Source organism: Electrophorus electricus, unplaced genomic scaffold (genome assembly GCF_041902795.1).
Source record: "Electrophorus electricus isolate QZ-2024a unplaced genomic scaffold, ASM4190279v1 Scaffold108, whole genome shotgun sequence".
Lineage (NCBI taxonomy): Eukaryota > Metazoa > Chordata > Actinopteri > Gymnotiformes > Gymnotidae > Electrophorus > Electrophorus electricus.
This window is the reverse complement of record NW_027658390.1, coordinates 248,491-255,990: the sequence shown is the minus strand read 5'-3', so window position 1 is coordinate 255,990 and position 7,500 is coordinate 248,491. Positions and strand designations below refer to the sequence as shown.

The window sequence follows — 7,500 nt, the reverse complement described above, 5'->3', positions numbered from 1 at the left end:
TGAATGAAGTGTGCCCAGGCCCACAGCTACTTTGCTGGGCATGACTGTGTTTGACCTCTTGGGCCTGAAAGTCTATTTCTAGGCTTATATAAAGGGTCAAACTTCTTGAAGTGTGCCCAGGCCCAGAGCTACTTTGCTGGGCATGACTGTGTTTGACCTCTGGGGCCTGGAAGTCTGGTAGTAGTAGTATGATTTAAAGACACAAAGTGATTGAAGTGTGCCCAGGCCCAGAGCTACTTTGCTGGGCATGAATGTGTTTGAACTCTTGGGCCTGGAAGTCTGGTAGTAGTAGTATGATTTAAAGGTACAAAGTGAATGAAGTGTGCCCAGGCCCAGAGCTACTTTGCTGTGCATGACTGTGTTTGACCTCTTGGCTCTGGAAGTCTATTTCTAGGCTTATATAAAGGGTCAAACTTCTTGAAGTGTGCCCAGGCCCAGAGCTACTTTGCTGGGCATGACTGTGTTTGACCTCTGGGGCCTGGAAGTCTGGTAGTAGTAGTATGATTTAAAGGCACAAAGTGATTGAAGTGTGCCCAGGCCCAGAGCTACTTTGCTGGGCATGATTCTGTGACCTCTTGGGTCTGGAAATGTGGTACTTTGAAGGATTAAAAGAGTGAAACGGTCTGAAGTGTGCGCAGGTGTAAAGCAACCTTGCTAGGCATGAAGGTGTGACCTCCAGGGCCTGGAAGTCTGGTGGTAGTAGTAGTATGATTTAAAGGCACAAAGTGATTGAAGTGTGCCCAGGCCCAGAGCTACTTTGCTGGGCATGACTGTGTTTGACCTCTTGGGCCTGGAAGTCTGGTGGTAGTAGTAGTATGATTTAAAGGCACAAAGTGATTGAAGTGTGCCCAGGCCCAGAGCTACTTTGCTGGGCATGACTGTGTTTGACCTCTTGGCTCTGGAAGTCTATTTCTAGGCTTATATAAAGGGTCAAACTTCTTGAAGTGTGCCCAGGCCCAGAGCTACTTTGCTGGGCATGACTGTGTTTGACCTCTGGGGCCTGGAAGTCTGGTAGTAGTAGTATGATTTAAAGGCACAAAGTGATTGAAGTGTGCCCAGGCCCAGAGCTACTTTGCTGGGCATGAATGTGTTTGAACTCTTGGGCCTGGAAGTCTATTTCTAGGCTTATATAAAGGGTCAAACTTCTTGAAGTGTGCCCAGGCCCAGAGCTACTTTGCTGGGCATGACTGTGTTTGACCTCTTGGGCCTGGAAGTCTGGTAGTAGTAGTAGTAGTAGTAGTAGTAGTAGTAGTAGTAGTAGTAGTATGATTTAAAGGTACAAAGTGAATGAAGTGTGCCCAGGCCCACAGCTACTTTGCTGGGCATGACTGTGTTTGACCTCTTGGGCCTGAAAGTCTATTTCTAGGCTTATATAAAGGGTCAAACTTCTTGAAGTGTGCCCAGGCCCAGAGCTACTTTGCTGGGCATGACTGTGTTTGACCTCTGGGGCCTGGAAGTCTGGTAGTAGTAGTATGATTTAAAGACACAAAGTGATTGAAGTGTGCCCAGGCCCAGAGCTACTTTGCTGGGCATGAATGTGTTTGAACTCTTGGGCCTGGAAGTCTGGTAGTAGTAGTATGATTTAAAGGTACAAAGTGAATGAAGTGTGCCCAGGCCCAGAGCTACTTTGCTGTGCATGACTGTGTTTGACCTCTTGGCTCTGGAAGTCTATTTCTAGGCTTATATAAAGGGTCAAACTTCTTGAAGTGTGCCCAGGCCCAGAGCTACTTTGCTGGGCATGACTGTGTTTGACCTCTGGGGCCTGGAAGTCTGGTAGTAGTAGTATGATTTAAAGGCACAAAGTGATTGAAGTGTGCCCAGGCCCAGAGCTACTTTGCTGGGCATGATTCTGTGACCTCTTGGGTCTGGAAATGTGGTACTTTGAAGGATTAAAAGAGTGAAACGGTCTGAAGTGTGCGCAGGTGTAAAGCAACCTTGCTAGGCATGAAGGTGTGACCTCCAGGGCCTGGAAGTCTGGTGGTAGTAGTAGTATGATTTAAAGGCACAAAGTGATTGAAGTGTGCCCAGGCCCAGAGCTACTTTGCTGGGCATGACTGTGTTTGACCTCTTGGGCCTGGAAGTCTGGTGGTAGTAGTAGTATGATTTAAAGGCACAAAGTGATTGAAGTGTGCCCAGGCCCAGAGCTACTTTGCTGGGCATGAATGTGTTTGAACTCTTGGGCCTGGAAGTCTATTTCTAGGCTTATATAAAGGGTCAAACATCTTGAAGTGTGCCCAGGCCCAGAGCTACTTTGCTGTGCATGACTGTGGTTGACCTCTTGGCCCTGGAAGTCTGGTGGTAGTAGTAGTATGATTTAAAGGCACAAAGTGAATGAAGTGTGCCCAGGCCCAGAGCTACTTTGCTGGGCATGAATGTGTTTGAACTCTTGGGCCTGGAAGTCTGGTAGTAGTAGTAGTAGTAGTAGTAGTAGTAGTAGTATGATTTAAAGGCACAAAGTGCTTGAAGTGTGCCCAGGCCCAGAGCTACTTTGCTGTGCATGACTGTGTTTGACCTCTTGGCTCTGGAAGTCTATTTCTAGGCTTATATAAAGGGTCAAACTTCTTGAAGTGTGCCCAGGCCCAGAGCTACTTTGCTGTGTATGACTGTGTGACCTCTTGGCCCTGGAATTCTGGTGGTAGTAGTAGTATGATTTAAAGGCACAAAGTGAATGAAGTGTGCCCAGGCCCAGAGCTACTTTGCTGGGCATGACTGTGTTTGACCTCTTGGGCCTGGAAGTCTGGTAGTAGTAGTATGATTTAAAGGCACAAAGTGATTGAAGTGTGCCCAGGCCCAGAGCTACTTTGCTGGGCATGAATGTGTTTGAACTCTTGGGCCTGGAAGTCTATTTCTAGGCTTATATAAAGGGACAAACTTCTTGAAGTGTGCCCAGGCCCAGAGCTACTTTGCTGTGTATGACTGTGTGACCTCTTGGCCCTGGAATTCTGGTGGTAGTAGTAGTAGTAGTAGTATGATTTAAAGGTACAAAGTGAATGAAGTGTGCCCAGGCCCAGAGCCAGGCCTGGGCAGCAGGGGGCGCTCCTGGCCATGCCCAGCGAGTTTCGTGCGAATCGGACCTGGTCCGGAAGAGATACGAAGGGAAAACTCATTACTCGTCGGGGTGGCACATCCAGGCTCTCGACCCTCCCAAAGCGTCCGACCAGGGTGCACCCTGCCGGGCATGGTTAGCCGCCAGCCCCCTTCCTGGAGGTCTGGTTGGCACGGGGTTTTGATTTTTCGGTTTCATATCTCTGGGCTCCTTGGGAGCAGAAAGTCGGTTGAGGGCCCTTTGGAAAGAGCCGGGGCTGCCGTTTAACGCTGTCCAAGCGGCAGGCGAAGCGCACCCACCGTTTTTACGCTATGATTTTTTAAAACCGCCGGGGCGGCAAACACAGGGCCGGTCGGGTTTGAAGACGAATATCTCTTCGGCCCTTGGGAGGAGAGAAGCAGCGCGGGTCACCTTTGAACGCGCTCGCTGCCAGGAACGTCTGGCGTAAAAGTTTCGTGGGAATCGGACGTTCCTAGGCTGAGAAGCGAGCGCCCGCCCTCGGGCGGTCGGGGGCCCCTTTCTCATTCCCCGTCTGGGCTAAAAATACGAGGTCGGACCCGATGGACTCGGGAGACTGGAGAGTACCAGGGAGACCCTGGAAGCAGGCGACCCGACCCACGCTTCGCTGTCTCCTCGGCCCTCGGGAGTAGAAGCGCGGGGACGGTGGCGTGGGCAGCAGGGGGCGCTCCTGGCCATGCCCAGCGAGTTTCGTGCGAATCGGACCTGGTCCGGAAGAGATACGAAGGGAAAACTCATTACTCGTCGGGGTGGCACATCCAGGCTCTCGACCCTCCCAAAGTGTCCGACCAGGGTGCACCCTGCCGGGCTAAGAGAACAGCCAGGTGAACCCTGGAGGTTCCGAACTCCAGACCCCTGGACCCGACGGCTCAGTCCGCCTCAGGTGCACTACAGAGGTCCTCGGGCTGTCCCTGAGTGCATTAAAACGGAAATCAGAATTACTCCCCCGGGTGGCACTTCCAGGCTCTCGACCCTCCCAAAGTGTCCGACCAGGGTGCACCCTGCTGGGCATGGTTAGCCGCCAGCCCCCTTCCTGGAGGTCTGGTTGGCACGGGGTTTTGCAAATAGGTCCCGTCGGGTATATGGGAGAGCAAAGAGAATCAATGGGGTCCAAGCACTAAATTCATCCAGTGGCGTTCTCTGGAAGCCCAAGGGGAGTCCGAGGGGTGTTCGGCCGGCAAGGGGAGCTCTCCCTCGGACACATGATCAAACGCCTGTCCCCTACCGGAAAGTGGTGTGCTCTGGATGCCCCCCCCCCCCCCCCATCCCCCGAGGGGGGTGCTTATCCCGCGAGGGGAGCCCTCCTCGGGTTAAGTGAACCATCATGCCGATTCCCCTATGGAAGTGGGCACATCCAGGCACACAGTCTGCTTTGCTCTCCCCGACCCGAGTGCGTCTGTTGGGCTGAGTGTACGCCCAGGCAACTGGATCCAATGGCTCAGTCCGCCGCAGCGTGCTTCGACGATGGGTCGTACAGCCATGCCACCAGGGTGGGCGTGTTTGTAAATGTACCAGTGGATTCTCGTCGGCCTGCCACATCCATGGTATCGACCCACCAGGCCTGTCCGACCAGGGGTTGACCCTGGACGGGCACGGTCTGTGGTTTGGCCCTTGTCCTAGATGAAATCGGGCACGGGGTTTTCTGGCCAGGTACCATCGGGTTACTGGGAGAGCGGCTTCGGTCTCCAGGTGAGACCAATGGTGAAGCAGCACGAGGCAATGGAGAGCATGCAAAGCGATGGGGAAGCCATGCACGGCAATGGCCACGAAAAAAAAAAAAAAATCACTACGGAAGGAACGTGAAGAACAAGGAGGAGTGTAGTGACACTGCCCAAAGCTGCCCGGTGTTGCAGGGGTCTATTGGTGTGTTGCTTCCTTGTTTGGTAGAGTGGAGTACCAGACCCGCCAGGGGTAGGCAAACCATTCCCCCTACGGTAAGTGAGGAGCCAGCCATTTGACGAGCGGGTGTCCACGTGTACGGGTGCGAGCGCTATCCCCCCACACGGGGTTAGGCCACGGCCTTAGGTGGACGTCTGCCGACCAGCCCCGGCTGATCCAGAACTTCTGATGTGGAGAGCGGTTTTGACAGATCCTCCCTGGTTCTAGCGGGTCAAGCCTCTGATGGGGGGTGGGGGTTATTTGTAACCCATCCCAGAACTCTCTGGGGGAGACTCAGACGGCCAGTCTGTCTACTCAGTTGTCCTATACTGGTGTCTGTGGTTTGGGAGGAAGGGAGTGCCCTGCTTTGTTGGCCTCCTCTTCAAACCTACCTGGGCCCACGAATCACTCTTCTTGGTTACATCACGAAACGTAGGTTGAGCGAGGCTAGGGGGGAGGGAATTCGACGAGGTCTTTCCCTTGTCCCCCCACCAGCGGCCCACGAAAATCAAAACGGCGTGAAGAGAGGGAACGCCGAAAGCACCTGGAGTCGGCCGTCCGCACCTCCGGAGGAGGTGGACGGGGTACGGTGCGGGCATGACCGGATGGGACAGCTTTGCATCAAGGTGAGAGGTCGGCGTCCGAAGGCCAGAGGGCGGTGCGCGAGCACGTTTACACTGGCCGCGGAAGCTGTCCTGGGTAGCCCTGTATGGCGTCTGGACCTGACGGCGCACGCACTTACAACCCGCTGCTTCCTAGCCCCCGGAAGGGGAGGCGGATGTCACTCGTGGTTCATCCCAGACCACGGTGCAAACTACCTGGTTGATCCTGCCAGTAACATATGCTTGTCTCAAAGATTAAGCCATGCAGGTCTAAGTGCACACGGCCGGTACAGTGAAACTGCGAATGGCTCATTAAATCAGTTATGGTTCCTTTGATCGCTCCACACGTTACTCGGATAACTGTGGTAATTCTAGAGCTAATACATGCAAACGAGCGCTGACCCTTCGGGGGATGCGTGCATTTATCAGACCCAAAACCCATCCGGGGGGCTCGGGCCCCCCGGCCGCTTTGGTGACTCTAGATAACCTCGGGCCGATCGCGCGCCCTCCGCGGCGGCGACGTCTCATTCGAATGTCTGCCCTATCAACTTTCGATGGTACCATAGTCGGCTACCATGGTGACCACGGGTAACGGGGAATCAGGGTTCGATTCCGGAGAGGGAGCCTGAGAAACGGCTACCACATCCAAGGAAGGCAGCAGGCGCGCAAATTACCCATTCCCGACACGGGGAGGTAGTGACGAAAAATAACGATACAGGTCTCTTTCGAGGCCCTGTAATCGGAATGAGCGTATCCTAAACCCATGGGTGAGGACCCATTGGAGGGCAAGTCTGGTGCCAGCAGCCGCGGTAATTCCAGCTCCAATAGCGTATATTAAAGTTGCTGCAGTTAAAAAGCTCGTAGTTGGATGTCGGGAGTGGGCTGGCGGTCCGCCGCGAGGCGTGCCACCGCCTGTCTCAGACCCTGTCTCCCGGTGCCCCCCGGATGCCCTTGGCTGGGTGTCCGGACGGGGCTCGGAGCGTTTACTTTGAAAAAATTAGAGTGTTCAAAGCGGGCCCGCTTCTCGCCTGAATACCTGAGCTAGGAATAATGGAATAGGACTCCGGTTCTATTTTGTGGGTTTCCTGAACCAGGGCCATGATTAAGAGGGACGGCCGGGGGCATTCGTATTGCGCCGCTAGAGGTGAAATTCTTGGACCGGCGCAAGACGGACGAAAGCGAAAGCATTTGCCAAGAATGTTTTCATTAATCAAGAACGAAAGTCGGAGGTTCGAAGACGATCAGATACCGTCGTAGTTCCGACCGTAAACTATGCCGACCCGCGATCCGGCGGCGTTATTCCCATGACCCGCCGGGCAGCGTGAGGGAAACCACGAGTCTGTGGGTTCCGGGGGGAGTATGGTTGCAAAGCTGAAACTTAAAGGAATTGACGGAAGGGCACCACCAGGAGTGGAGCCTGCGGCTTAATTTGACTCAACACGGGAAACCTCACCCGGCCCGGACACGGAAAGGATTGACAGATTGATAGCTCTTTCTCGATTCTGTGGGTGGTGGTGCATGGCCGTTCTTAGTTGGTGGAGCGATTTGTCTGGTTAATTCCGATAACGAACGAGACTCCGGCATGCTAAATAGTTACGCGGCCCTCCGCGGTCGGCGTCAAACTTCTTAGAGGGACAAGTGGCGTTCAGCCACGCGAGATGGAGCAATAACAGGTCTGTGATGCCCTTAGATGTCCGGGGCTGCACGCGCGCCACAATGGTTGGATCAGCGTGTGCCTACCCTACACCGAGAGGTGCGGGTAATCCGCTGAACCCCATTCGTGATGGGGACTGGGGATTGCAATTATTCCCCATGAACGAGGAATTCCCAGTAAGCGCGGGTCATAAGCTCGCGTTGATTAAGTCCCTGCCCTTTGTACACACCGCCCGTCGCTACTACCGATCGGATGGTTTAGTGAGGTCCTCGGATCGGCCCCGCCGGGGCTCCTCGCGGGCC

The 7,500-nt window shown here is 54.1% G+C and overlaps 1 non-coding gene across 1 annotated transcript in view; it reads left to right on the top strand.

Annotated features, from left to right (window-relative positions):
* Positions 1-5,757: 5,757 nt before the first annotated feature.
* Positions 5,758-7,500, top strand: part of LOC145654023 (18S ribosomal RNA) — a 1,839-nt gene continuing 96 nt past the window's right edge. Inside the window, exon 1 of the ribosomal RNA XR_014120255.1 lies at positions 5,758-7,500. This exon is cut by the window's right edge and continues 96 nt beyond it. This is a non-coding gene — a ribosomal RNA (18S ribosomal RNA).